This window comes from Alligator sinensis, unplaced genomic scaffold (assembly GCF_000455745.1).
Source record: "Alligator sinensis unplaced genomic scaffold, ASM45574v1 scaffold1004_1, whole genome shotgun sequence".
NCBI classification, from domain to species: Eukaryota; Metazoa; Chordata; order Crocodylia; family Alligatoridae; genus Alligator; species Alligator sinensis.
In genome coordinates this window covers 2141431-2154892 of record NW_005842148.1, presented here as the reverse complement: position 1 = coordinate 2154892, position 13462 = coordinate 2141431, and the positions used below count along the sequence as shown (strand labels likewise).

The window sequence follows — 13462 nt, the reverse complement described above, 5'->3', positions numbered from 1 at the left end:
ATAACAAAACAAATTGCTTCCTACAGCTGAGAAAATCTCCCTCCCTTTCATTTTTTTTTTCCCCTTTCCCTTTTAGAAAAGAAATAAATAAAAGGGGGAAAAAAAAAAAAACCCAAATGGGATCTCTCCCTCTTCAAACATACAAATGATCTTATGTTAGCAGTTGGGATTAAACATCTGTCTGGTGGTTATGTGATCATAACAGATGCTGTGTGCAAACGTTTCCTGCTAGCTTTGTTTTGGTTATTATTGTTTGTGCAGCACATTGGGTTGGATTCAGCTAAAGGGATATCGCTCCCCCCGCCCCACCGCCCCCACTGTGGAGCCTAACCAGCTCGATCATCTCTTTCAAAAAAAAGAAATTGGAGGAGGGGGAAGGAGAAGAGGGTCGTTGACTGATGTCATGCGGAAAGTGATGTCATACTGTACGGATGGGACTGCGGCACACCGGGGCTTTAGCAGCTTGGCCGCTGTGTTATTCCCCTTTCCTTTCTGTTAGGTTGCTCATGGGCCCACTTGGCCATGCAGCTGGAAATAAATTTAGATGCATTGTAATGCCTTACACCATACGACTGGACAGCAAAGGCATATTGGAACATAAAGGTTTATTTTCCCATTGTTCTTTCTGCAAGGTACTTTTTGCAAATGTGTCAGATCAACGATAGCACTTGTTCCTATTTAGTGCTCTTCACACAAATATATGAGGGTATTCTTTTTTTGAATGGGCGTTATTACTCCCATTTCACAGATAAGGAAACTGAGGAACAGAGGGATGATTTCAGGTAACCAAATCTTACCATAAATCTGAGGCAGGGAGGGGAAAAAAAGCAACAGTCTTCTGACTTTAGGCTTATTATTGCTAACAATAAAAACCATTCTTTAGTCAAAACTTTGGAAGATAGGCACAAATCTATGTTACAAGGGTTTACCACTGAAAGCCAGGACATGGGAATCTGGGAATCCTTTGGCTTCAGTGGGGCTGTCTCTGGTAGTGCCCAGCAGTAAAGGAATTGTATAATCTTGCAAGAACATGAACCACTTGGTTTTCCTGCTACTATTTTCATGTTCTTGCAAGATTATACAATTTTTCTACTGATGAACACTACCAGAGATAGCCCCATGGAAGCCAAAAGATTCCCACAAGCTGAATCCTTTGGTCGGACAATTGAGGAGGCACGTTCCTTAGACATCCTTAGGATATTTAATTCCTGTTTTTAGTTGTTTTTGGGGGTTTTTTAATTAAAATTTATCACCACAAAACATTAAAAAATTGCACATCACATGAAATGGCTAGTATACATCGAATAGGAACTGGACTGAGGTTCCCCAGTCCTTTCACTACAGCTACTGTGAGAGTATGACTTCCTGCCTTGGGGAAAGGACATTGGAGAGAGGAGGGACCCAGGGAGAGGTCCTAAAGGACTGAGTTCAGTCGCTGCCACAGACCTACTTAGATCCTATGTTGGTGAGGGCCATGTGCATACGCAGAAAGACAGTTCTCTCTTTCTAATAAAGTTGTCTTCTTCCTATAAACAGCAGAGGCATCTTGTCCAGGTTCAGGCTGTGGTCCTCCAGACACTGAACTTAAGAAGATCAAGCCTTTCAGACCTGATTAAGAAAAACGAACACTACACCCATCTTTCTATGATAAGTAAGGGAATGTGTAAATGCCACCTTTGCAAATGCTTGCTTATTTCATGTGTGATGGAAGTGGGGTGAAAGTTAAAATACACCTGCACATTGAATATAACTGCTTTTCTTTTAGGATCCTGGCTGTATTATGTCACTGAGTCATAGAAGTGTATGACTAGAAAGGACCTCAGGAGATCATCTAGTCTGACCCCCCGGTGGTGTAGCCAACAGGGATACGTTGAAATCAAAGCTGAACTTGGAATTTACCATCTCCTTTTGCACTGTGCGCTGGAAGCAGATCGGCCTAAAATGGTCACCTGGCAGAACAAGGAGCAATGGTCTCAAGTTGCAGCAAGGGACGTTCAGGTTAGATATTAGGAAGAATATTCTCACTAGGAGGGTAGTAAAACACTGAAATAGGTCACCCAGAAAGGTGGTGCACTCTTCATCTTTGGAGGTTTTTAAGACCCAGCTAGACAAAGCCTTGGCTAGGATGATGTAGTTGGGGCTGGTCCTGCTTTGAGCAGAGGGCTGGACTAGTTGTGACTTCCTGAGGTCCTTCCAACCCTCATTTTCCATGATTCACTGAGATACCCATCTCTATGAACCTTGTTCAAACCCTGCCTGGATGTGTAGCTGCTGAAAGTTGTTAATACCATCCGATTTCTATTTCTGCCGTACGGGAATGAGTTAGCGGTTCCATATCTGCTGAAGTTGGACAAGCATCTCAAAATTAGAAAAAACACTCACATTTGGCATCATTTACCACTGATGATGTTATGGAGACCTAATTACCTTGCTTCACATAGTGAGGAAGGCACACGGGTACAACAACCTGGGGGAATCTTGCAGTGCCACATTTTCCCACGGTGCAGGTTTCAAGGGGTAGTTCGAGTCGCATTATATGCCAGGCTGAAATTCAGAGAGCAGTCACCACATACCAAATCTAAGCCACGTCTTTTATTTCTTCACAGGTAGATATTAATTGTGCCACCAATCACACAAAATTATTCTAAACTTTGGCAACCACTGATTCAATAGCCCGATAATATAAATTCAGGTAATAGATATTAATACCATGTTACAAAATACACCCACAACATTTATCTCTCTCTCTCTCTCCCTCCCTCCCTCTCTCTTTTTCTCTCCCTCTCTCTCACACAAAAAAAGCAAGCATTGTGAGAGCTCTCCTGATGAAATAATAAAACCCATTCTCATCTAGAAAAAAGAATCATTATAGGAGGATGGTAATTTACTTTATATGACCTTCAATTGATTATTCTGTGCCTGCTACACAAATATCACAGGAGCTATTGATCGTAAAACCTACCAAATAGATCTCTAATAGCTTTTACTGAAGAAAAATAATTATGCTAGTGCTGTGGTCAAACACACATAAACCAATGTGGAGGTATTAATGTGTAGTATTATTACCCATCTGTCTGAGAAGTATGGGGAAGACACTTCACAGCAACACACTATGTCTAAGCACCATGAAGGCTCAATATCTAGCCAACAATTACAGCCAGTTATACTGAAAAATTGATTACTGTAAGTAAAAGCTAAGACTGGAAAACAGTGGCTGGGGCTTGCTTAATAAAAGTAAAATAATAACTACCATCATCCTAATTGTAGAGGAGTCCTGCTATCCTATAGACTTGCAGTTGAAAATTGGATTTTCCTGTGGTGCCAATAACAGGACACGTTTTCAAAAACAAGAGCTTTCTCTGCCAGCCTGGATAGAGATCAATAATCAACACCCAGAAAATGCTGGGGTGGCTAATCAAAGAACAGATCAGCTCTCTCCGAAGTCTGAGTATACAACCTAAGCCCGAACTGCAGCACAGGCAGCCACGTGGCAGGAAGGAAAGCAAAAGGAGAGAGAAACTTCAGATCCACTTAGCTGATCAGCAAAGGTTTTGCTCACAGGATCCCCTTTCATTCACCTAAGCCCACAGAAAAGACCATGCTGTGGGAAAAGCTGAGGTTGAGACTTTGGTGAGGGACTGCCACTGGGGAGGCAAAATGGGCTAGTGGTTAAAACAAGGAAGAGGTGGAATATGTGGGTTATTTCTCTTGTCTCTGGGACTGGCTCAAATCCTAACTTTGATGTAGGCACACTGTATGAGCTGAGGACAATGGTAGCTATGTACTTCAGTCTCCTTACCTTTAAAATGGGTATGATAATTTTGAAAGAACTTAGTGATCTTTGGATGAAAAATGCTGCCATCAGTGCAAACGGTTATCATTACGATTGCTTTTGTCACAACTTTGGCAAAGGGTGCTTGAGAGTGAAGTGGACTTGCTGCTGATTTTAATGGAAGAAGGCACTAACCCTAGAACATCAGTCCTGAGACATGATGAAATCCAAACCGGAGAAGAAGAAAACAGAGCTTACTTCAGATTTTTTCCCTGTTTTTCCTTTAAAGAAATGTTTAAAGGGACACCAACTTAAAACTCCTTTTTTTTTTAACCTATTATGAATATCCCACAAAGATATTATAACTGAAAGGAATTATAGACATCACTGTTTCCAGTTAGCTTATTTTGTGTTGGGTAGAGTTTGTTTCACCATTTCCCTTGATAGCCATTTAGTTCATTGTTTCCCTTTGTTTCTTTAGGCCTTTTTCACAGGAACAGAGAGAGAAAAAACATTTTCTGAAAAAAAATTAAAAGGAAAATGTGATGGTAAAACTTATAAAATTGGCAGGAGGACAGAGGAATAGGGGGTGATACTTATTTTTAACACATTAAAAAATCAGACTGAATCTCAAGGGACCCTTCAATGAGTCCTCCCTAAGTTAATTCACAAAAAAAGCAAGTAGGATTTATATAAAAGGAAAGACATGGTTCAGATAATGTACATCAACAGCAGGACAGAATGCCAAAGCCTGGATGGCTCTTTTAATACTTGATGGAGAGGAAGGCCTGTGACTGGTAATACACACAAAGGTGCCTTCAAGAGACACAAAGATGGGATTGGGTAAAGAATTCAAAAGGTGGATATAGGTGTTATATGCAAATCCCACCTCAAGAGTTGTAACCAGTAAGGTCATCTGATCCACTTTCCTCGCAAAGGGGGATTTGATAAGGTTGTCCATTATTCCCACCCACTTTCAATTTGATGTATCATTACAACCATTGTCTACGGTAATAAGGAATAATCATGATGTAGAAGACATTAAGGTAGTGAACAGTGCAGATGAGGCACTGATACTTGTGTCACAGCCTTTGAGATCAGTTCCTGCCATCTTTTTATTAACAAACAATTTCAGCAACCTATGTAGTTATAAAATTAATTGGGCTGAATCCGAATGATTTGGACCACATAATTATACCATGAAAGATATGTTTAGCAAATGGCAGCTTCAATGGTTATCAAAATACAGAACTTATTTTGGTATTTAAATAGCAGAGAATATTAATGTTATTATCTACCAGAAGATTCTCAGTGGGTGCGTCCACAAGAGACGCTACGTCATCGTAGCGACAAACTATAGTGATGTAGCTCATCAGCACGATGATGTAGTGTTAGCGGGCATGAACCGTGATGCTGCCCCTACTGCGCAGTAGCAACGAGCTACTGCACAGTAACTCATTGGTACTGCGCAGTAGGTTAAAAAACAACCCGTGCAGCATTGGGACTGTGCAGTACCAGCGGCTACTAAATGACTGCTCAGTAATAACTGCGCAGCCGGGTGCACGTGTAGACAAACCCAGTGTTACGTTACAGGATCTGAAGGGTGGAAGAGTTTGGAAATATCCTTGCGAGGATGTTTTAATATTTAAAAATGCATATCTTACATTGTTTAATGTACCTATTACATAACCTACCTGTTTTAATCCCCCGATCCTATTTGCTAAAATCAACCAAATAGTCAACAGATTTCTGTGGGGAGAGGATAAACAGGTACAATTTTCATTTTGAAAAGATACAACCACCAATTGAAATGGTTTTCATCTCCCAAACCTTGGATAATAACATAATGACTTTTTAGTAAGTCAGGCTGTGTATTGGATGACCAGTGTAAACTGATAACTCTCCTATATGGATAGAATTTGAACAGGCACTAATGTTTCATCTTCTCTTATCACCTGTCATAAGCTCTGCTTATCACTATCTTTCTAATTCTCTAATCCCTACAATTTTTGCAACCTGACAAGCTTGGAAAAATTTGGCAAACTTACTGACATTTCATCCTTTGTTACATCATAAGGCATTTATTTAAGGCAATCTCAGTTTTAAGTATGGGTCCCACAAACTGATGTGGAGAACATAGATAGATAAGGGTACTGTATGTGTAGAACAGCTTCTAGTAGGAAATTGTATTAAATCGTTTTCCAAATTATGTGATGAATTTGATTTTCCAAAAACAATTGCATGGCAATATATGTGGTTGCATTAAGTATTAGAAAATCACTTTGGATCTGAGGCTTTAGCTGTACCAATTAGAATACTATAATAATAAAAAAATTAGGGTTGGAAAGGACCTCAGGAGGTCATCTAGTCCAACCACTTGCTCAAAGCAGGACCATCCCCAAATAGATCATCCTAGCCAAGGCTTGGTCTAGCCAGGTCTTAAAAACCTCCAAAGATGGAGATTTCACCACCTCTCTAGGTAATCTGTTCCTGTACTTTACTATCCTCGTGGTGGGAAAGTTTTTAAATATCTAATCTAAACTTCCCTTGCTGCAACTTGAGACCATTGCTCCTTGGTCTTTCATCTGCCAACGTTGAGAAGAGTCTAGCTCCATCCTCTTTGGAAACAACCTCCAGGTAGTTGAAGGCTGCTTTTAAGTCCCCTCTCAGTCTCCTCTTCTATAGACTAAATAAGTCCAGTTCCCTCAGCCTCTCCTAACAAGTCATATGCCCCAGCCCCCTAATCAGTTTTGTTGCCCTGTAAAAGATTCTCTCCAATTTTTTCACATCCTTTCTGTAGTAGGGGGCCCACAGCTTCACACAGTACTCCAAATGTGGCCTCACCAGTGCCAAATAGAGGGGAATAATGACTTCCTTTGATTTGCTGGCAATGTCCCTACTGATGCAATCCAGTATGCTATTAGCCTTCCTCAGAACAAGGGCACACTGTTGGCTTATATTCAAGTTACTATTCACTATAACTCTCAGGTACTTTTCTTCAAAGCTGTTGCTTAGGCAGTCAGTCCCCAGCCTATAACAGTGCATGGGATTATTCTGTCCTAAGTGAAGGATTTTGCATTTTTCCTTGTTGAACCTCATGATATAGCTTTTGGTGCAATCCTTTAATTTGTCACAGTCTCTTTGAATCCTAGTCCTACACCCCAACATATCTACTACCCTCCCAGCTTGCTGTCATCTACAAACTTGCTGAGGGTGCACTCCATCCCATCATCCAGGTCAGTGATGAAAATATTGAACAAAACCAGCCCTAGGGCTGGCCCCTGGGGCACTCCATTTAATACCGGCTGCCAACTAGACACTGAGCCATTGACTATGACCCTCTGAGCCTGATGATCCAGCCAGTTTTCTATCCACCTTTCAGTCCATTCATCCAGCCCGTACTTCCTTAGCTTGCTTGCAAGAATGTTGTGGAAGACCGTATCAAAAGCCTTGCTGAAGTCAAGACATATCACATCCACTGGTCTCCCTGCATCCACAGAACCAGTCATCTCATCATATAAGGCAATCAAGTTGGTTGAGCATGACTTACCCTGGTGAATCCATGTTGACTGTTCCTAATCACCTTCTTCTCCTCCAAGTGCTTTGAAATGGATTTTTTTAGGACATGCTCCATGATTTTTCCAGAGACTGAGAAGAGGCTGACTAGTCCATAGTTCCCTGGATCTTCCTCCTTCCCTTTCTTAAAGATGGGCACTACATGTGTCCTTTTCCATTATTTCAGGACCTCTCCTGATCTCCACGAGTTTTCAAAGATGATACCCAGGAACTCTGCAATCACATCAGCCAACTCCTTGATCACCCTCAGGTGCATCCTGTGTGGCCCTACGGACTTATACACATTCAACTTTTCTAAAAGGTCCCTAACCTGTTCTTTTGCCCCCGGTGGCCATGTCCACATGAGTGTGGTTGTTTGTTTCCCTGGGGACAAGTAGCAGTGACACACCTTGCACTGTTGCTACTTTTCCTTGGGGAAGCCCCCATGCTACACACACTCTGGCGCATGGCAGGTTACCCTGGATGGAGCAGGGGAGGATGGGGCCGGCGGCATTACCTGGGGTCCTGGGGCTGCAGCTGTGTCAGGAAGCCTAGCCAGCAGCCAGAGCATGGCTCCAGCTGGCCAAGCTCTGGATTAGGGTGGCACGTGTTGCCTCCATATGTGTCACCTCATTTTTTTCAGTATGGGTTCTTTATACCCTGGGCTCTCCTGGGGTCAAACCCCCGCCTCCACACTGCAAGGTAGAAGCATGGGGAGTGCCTGCATGTGTGGTGTGTGGCACCACAGACAGGTCTGCAGTGTCATATACTGCACATCCATGCTCATTTGGATGCAGCCGTTGATTGCTCACCTCCTCCCCAAACTGGCTGCTCACCATCTCGCCCCAATACTCCAGATATATTATTTTTTTGCCTTGAAATCTGCTTCTCTTCCCCATTCTGTGCCATCACTCTATGATTATATAATGTCATAAAAGATCTGATACAGACTATTTAACACTGAAGTGAAGACCTTGGTATCCAGATGAGAGAATCCCAGTGGAAATTAGCAGTTCACAATATTTGAACACTGACAATTGATCATACACTTAAACTTATAAAACAAAAGATCCTTTTTTTTATCTGCACTGGGCTCCATCTAAAATCTAAACATTAAATATACTGTCATATTGCCAGTAGGTACATGTTGGAGATGTGATGCATTGCAGGTAATGTTTGATCGCATGTTTAGGTAATGCCTATAAACAGTTACTTTTGGAAAGAAATTACAATGAGAGTTAGCATGGTTTTGAATCCAGCACTGATACCTTTGATGAATATATATATTCTTAGCCATATACCTAGGAAATTCAAAATGAATCCTTCTTAGACAGTAGGTCTTATTAGTGATATACAGAATTATATTACTACTTTGGAAAAATAGGACTTCTCCAAAGGTTGAAATCTGGTATGATGAGATGGTATAGCTTGCATCTGTGAAAAGAGACAAGTACTAGGCTTAACTGCTTCAAAAAGTTTGGTACAACTTGAAAAGAGTTCTTAGAATATTTTGGAATACCTTAGAAAATTATTACACCTTGCACACATTTCATTCCTTCTTCTATCAGTCACTCTTCTCTCCTATTGTATTATTTTTTCTTTCCCCCATTATTACTTGCTGTTTGTAACAGATATGTGCATAGTTAAAGTTGACATGCATAGTTGCTGTACATATATTCTGGGGTGGTGTGTTGCATTTAAGAAATGCAATAATAATAATCAGAATAATCATAACAAATTGGTAGTAGGCCAAGGAGTAATACTTAAACTTATTTTTAATGAATTAAAAACCAATTAAATTTCAAGTCTCCCCCCAAAATATGGATTAAATAATCGTTCAGTAATGACCCCAACTATAAACTCGCTGCAGCATTTGGGCGTAGTATTTATTTATCAGGGAAAAAAAAGTTGAATCATTAGTAAAGTGCTAATGTTGCAAGCAAATTCCCAATTAGAACAAAGAATTGTACATGCAGTCAAAAATGTTAAGTGTGGGGATGCTAAACTCAGGGGATCCATACTAAAGAAGGAAATATGCTAATTGAAGTGAGTGCCAAAAGAGAAAAGGAAAAATGCTTTTCTATCCCCATTTTGGTTTAGAAACAGTTGGCCTAACCAGAACAATCCTACAGGAAGACTTCGAATCTGAAACGTGGAAACAGAGTTCATGACCAACTCGTCTTAGTCCAGGAGTTACATCACTAAGACAAGGCTGACTTGCAAGGGTTCTCCCAGCCCTCCAGAAACAATATGGTTCAAATGTTAATTTCTCTTCCTTTCTGTTTGTACCCATTTGTGTTGTTAACAAAGTAACATTCGAAGGCTGGAGTCGCTGCTATCTTTGTGAATGATTTATGATTTGGAGGCTGGAGATAAGCAATTTTCATGCCAAAAAGGCTTTTCTTTTCTTTTCTTTTCTTTTCTTTTTCGAGAAACAGGCGCGCATTGCTTTGAGGAAAGAAGATTGCCATTAGCAAGCCTCTGTGCTGGTTACTGTAGCAATTTCCCTTTGGCACACTTGCATACTGGAAAAAAGACAAGAACAGGAGGTGAAGATTTCGTGGGCTCAGTTCCATGGAGAAGCCATGAGTGAATTTGGCTTAGAATATGACTGCCTTCCTTACTTGCCTTCCCTTTTAACCTATGCATTCTCCAACCATGGGACTAGTTGTTACTTAGCAAAACCTTACACTGGGAAAAAAAAACCAACAACTGGAAAGAGCAGTTATCAAACACTCAGGAGCAGTTCCGACTCCATCTCAGATATTCACCTGGCCAGGAATGGAAGTATAAATGGGACAGGATTGAAGAGCCATAGCTTTCTCCTCTAAAGTCTATGGAGTTCAGATAGGGAATATGGTTAGAAAATGTTAGCACAAACATCCCCCCACCAATCAGCTCTCATTAACTCCTCCTTTTCTAAGACTGCTATAATCCTTGGCATTAGTGCTCTGGATGGCCATCTGTGAGTGTGCTAGGCTATGTGTGCTCTACATTGCCAGAATATGGATTCACAGTCCCATGGCTTCATGCAACATTCATTTACAGACATTTGGGGGCTAAGCTCAAGGAGGATATGTCTATTATTTACATGATGGCTGGCAGGTTCTTCTCTTTATATAACAACTGCATTTAAATGTATTTAATGATTTGACTCTTTTATTGACCACCCCAAACTCCAAATGTTTTGCTCCAATGAAGAGAAACAATAATTCCTACGTTTTAAAACTGCCCAGCCTGATCAAAAAATCTCACTGCAGTCAATTAACCCGTTCCCCCCCCCCCCCCCCCCCCCCTGCCTTTTCAACGGGTTTCAGATCAGCCTGGATAACAAGAAAAAAACAAGTACCACCCATAAGGGAGTGGGATAAAATGGGACCTTATAAACTTCTTAAAATGTGTATTATTTCATTTGGTGCCTAAAATGATCCCGTATTGTCCAGCCTTTGTAAATCCATTCATAGGCATTGGGTAAATAAAGCTATACTGTATAAATGTCTCACTGATGAGCAGTTATTTATAAGTAATCCAATTTGTAATCAATAGGACAACTTATGTAAGCCAATGCACAATTGAACCCAAAGGCCTTGCCTTTGCATTTTGGTACATACTATGAATTTTATTTTAATATAAATTTTAATTTAAATTTTAATTTTTTTAATACTTTTTAAAGTACATTTTAATAAAATTTTATTTTATTTTGGTACATACTATGAATCTTTTTTTTTTTTTTAAACAATGCCTATTCGTTTTCCAGCTTGTTGGTCAGATTTGCCATGTACCACAACAGTTGCCTGTTAGTATGATTAGGAATAGTACAGTCACTTTCCTTTTGTAGAAAGGAACAAAGGGATGCAAAAGAGTTTGGTTTTTCTCAGTTCAGGATGCATTACTCTCTTCCCCTTGACTGTTTCTTAGATCAAGTGTGATTTTGGCTTGCCAACATGCACTAACAAGGGAACTAAAAGTTTCTGCAATAGCACCTACTTGTGGAAAAATACGTATTATTTACTCAGTAGACTGGAACTTCTCTGTAAACTATGTTGATAATCACTGCTAAAGGTATGTACTTCTAAAATTTCATTGGGAAGTAATTACAAGTCATCTAGCATCATTTGCTATCTCAGCCAATTATTTTTTTCTTCAAAATGCCAGAAATGATTACGGCATAAAATCTATCAAATAGTTCTCTAGCATTATATCTCATTAAAAAAAAAGTCATTCTCAATTTGCATAAGTGCAGAATGGCTTGTTTTGCTATTGTCTAAATTAAAATCGACTGAAGCACCATTCAAAAATTTAGGCAAGTCCAACCGCATCCTGTCTAAGCAACTAATCTCCAGAGCACTTTGTGGCTGAATTCTATAACTCTTAATAACTTAGGGTCTGAAAGACAGGGCTCATTAGAGACTGAAAATGGCACTGCTAAAAAATATCTATTTAAAATTAACAATACTATGCAGTTTGGGAAGGAAGAGATGGGAGTGTCTAGATAAGCATAATAATAGTTTTCATAGAAAGGTGCACTCACAGAGAGTTAATACAGAGATGCCATTAAAATTCAGCATGCATTAAACCTCTACGTTTATTTTGGTCTTCTCAGCGTCCCTTATATCTGGAATACCAAATATGGAGAATTGAACTACTGCAGGCCTAAACCAATGCACAAGTGTGTCTTCCCATTGATTTAATTGTTTCACTGATCAACCGATAGTCTTGCCAGTGCATACTTTGCATAGGCTACAAACCAAAAATGGCAGCCTTTGAAATGATAGTGTTCACTACTAAATAAATATACTGAATACACAAGCAAACATAGTGAAATAAAGTAGTAAGTAATATTGCTAGCATTTGCCTGACACTATTTCTCTCATATCCATCAATGGGAGATGTAGTCAATGGATGAGGAAAATCAGGATGCTGGTGAGATGCTATGTTCCAGTCACCCAAGTCTGACAACTTTGGATTATACACACAATTAACCCTTGGCTTCACCCTGTATTATTTCTATCCCAAAATATGTTGAAGTAGCTTTAAAAATATTGATGGGTGCAAAAGGTCCAATGAGCCAAATGCTATGTGCCAATGGAAATGGTGGGAAGCAATCATTTGACTTATCTATAGCATAGGTTAAAATTTCAGGCAGACCTTTGCACCTAGATTGTTTTTAAATAAAAGCATAGATAGATAGATAGATAGATAGATAGATAGATAGAACCTCAAAAGATCACAAAAAACATACCTGTCTATATCAGATTTTAGTATGTTTAGTTGATTACAAGGACACTGTTAACGGTGTTATTCTTACTCAGCAACGAGATTGAAAAGGAAGAGAGCACACTGGTATTAGGTCAGGGTGCAAAGCTTTCCTGCAGGTCTGAGTCCCACCTGCACTTTCTGATTGGCTACGCTTGCTGTCGGAGTCATTGAGTGCACGGCAGGAGGATTTGGGAATGATTAATTGCCCTGTCTTGTGAGTGGAGAGTTCTGAGCAGCAGGGTTCTCCGTATATGTAAATACAAGTGGTCTCAGCGCTGTAACAGGACCAAATGAAATGAATAAAATGACTTAACAAAAGGACTTGACTTGGAATGTTTAGATTTTGAAGATTAGTTTCTATTATATCCCAGTGGGAGAAAAGAATATGTTGTATGGGAAACTGGATAGGCTTAATGTTCCACAAAACTGAATTATTCCACTTCCAAACCAATGTTTGGCTTAAACTACCAGTGGAATCAGTTCACAGTCAGAAAAAAAACCCCCAAAGAACCAGATGCTTACGTTGATTATAAAATATATTTCTACTGATTCTACTTGTAGTTTATACAACTAGAATTGTACTATAAGGTCAAAAGCACTCCAAATTAAATTATGCTATGGTAAAAGCTCAATTTCCTTCTCATTATTTGCTCAATCTGAGTCAAATGTGCTTATCAACAGATCATTATGTAATGTTATACTGGGATGATAAAAAAAATCACATGTCTGTGTAAATATCTAAGTGTGGGACCTCAATAAGTAAGGATCTGGCATATAAACTTCTGAAAGTATGAAGAACATCCATTTCCACTCTTTCAATGGAAGTTACATGAAATGCAAATGATAGTCTCTCCCATTCCTTTTCCATAAACAAGG

The 13462-nt window shown here is 39.8% G+C and overlaps 1 long non-coding RNA gene across 1 annotated transcript; it reads right to left on the bottom strand.

Moving 5' to 3' along the window:
• Window positions 1-9724: 9724 nt before the first annotated feature.
• LOC102387691 lies at window positions 9725-12632 on the bottom strand. The gene is made up of 2 exons (XR_324065.2): window positions 12570-12632; window positions 9725-9852 (listed from the first exon to the last, which is right to left on the bottom strand). It is a non-coding gene; the product is annotated as an uncharacterized LOC102387691 (long non-coding RNA).
• Window positions 12633-13462: the final 830 nt, after the last annotated feature.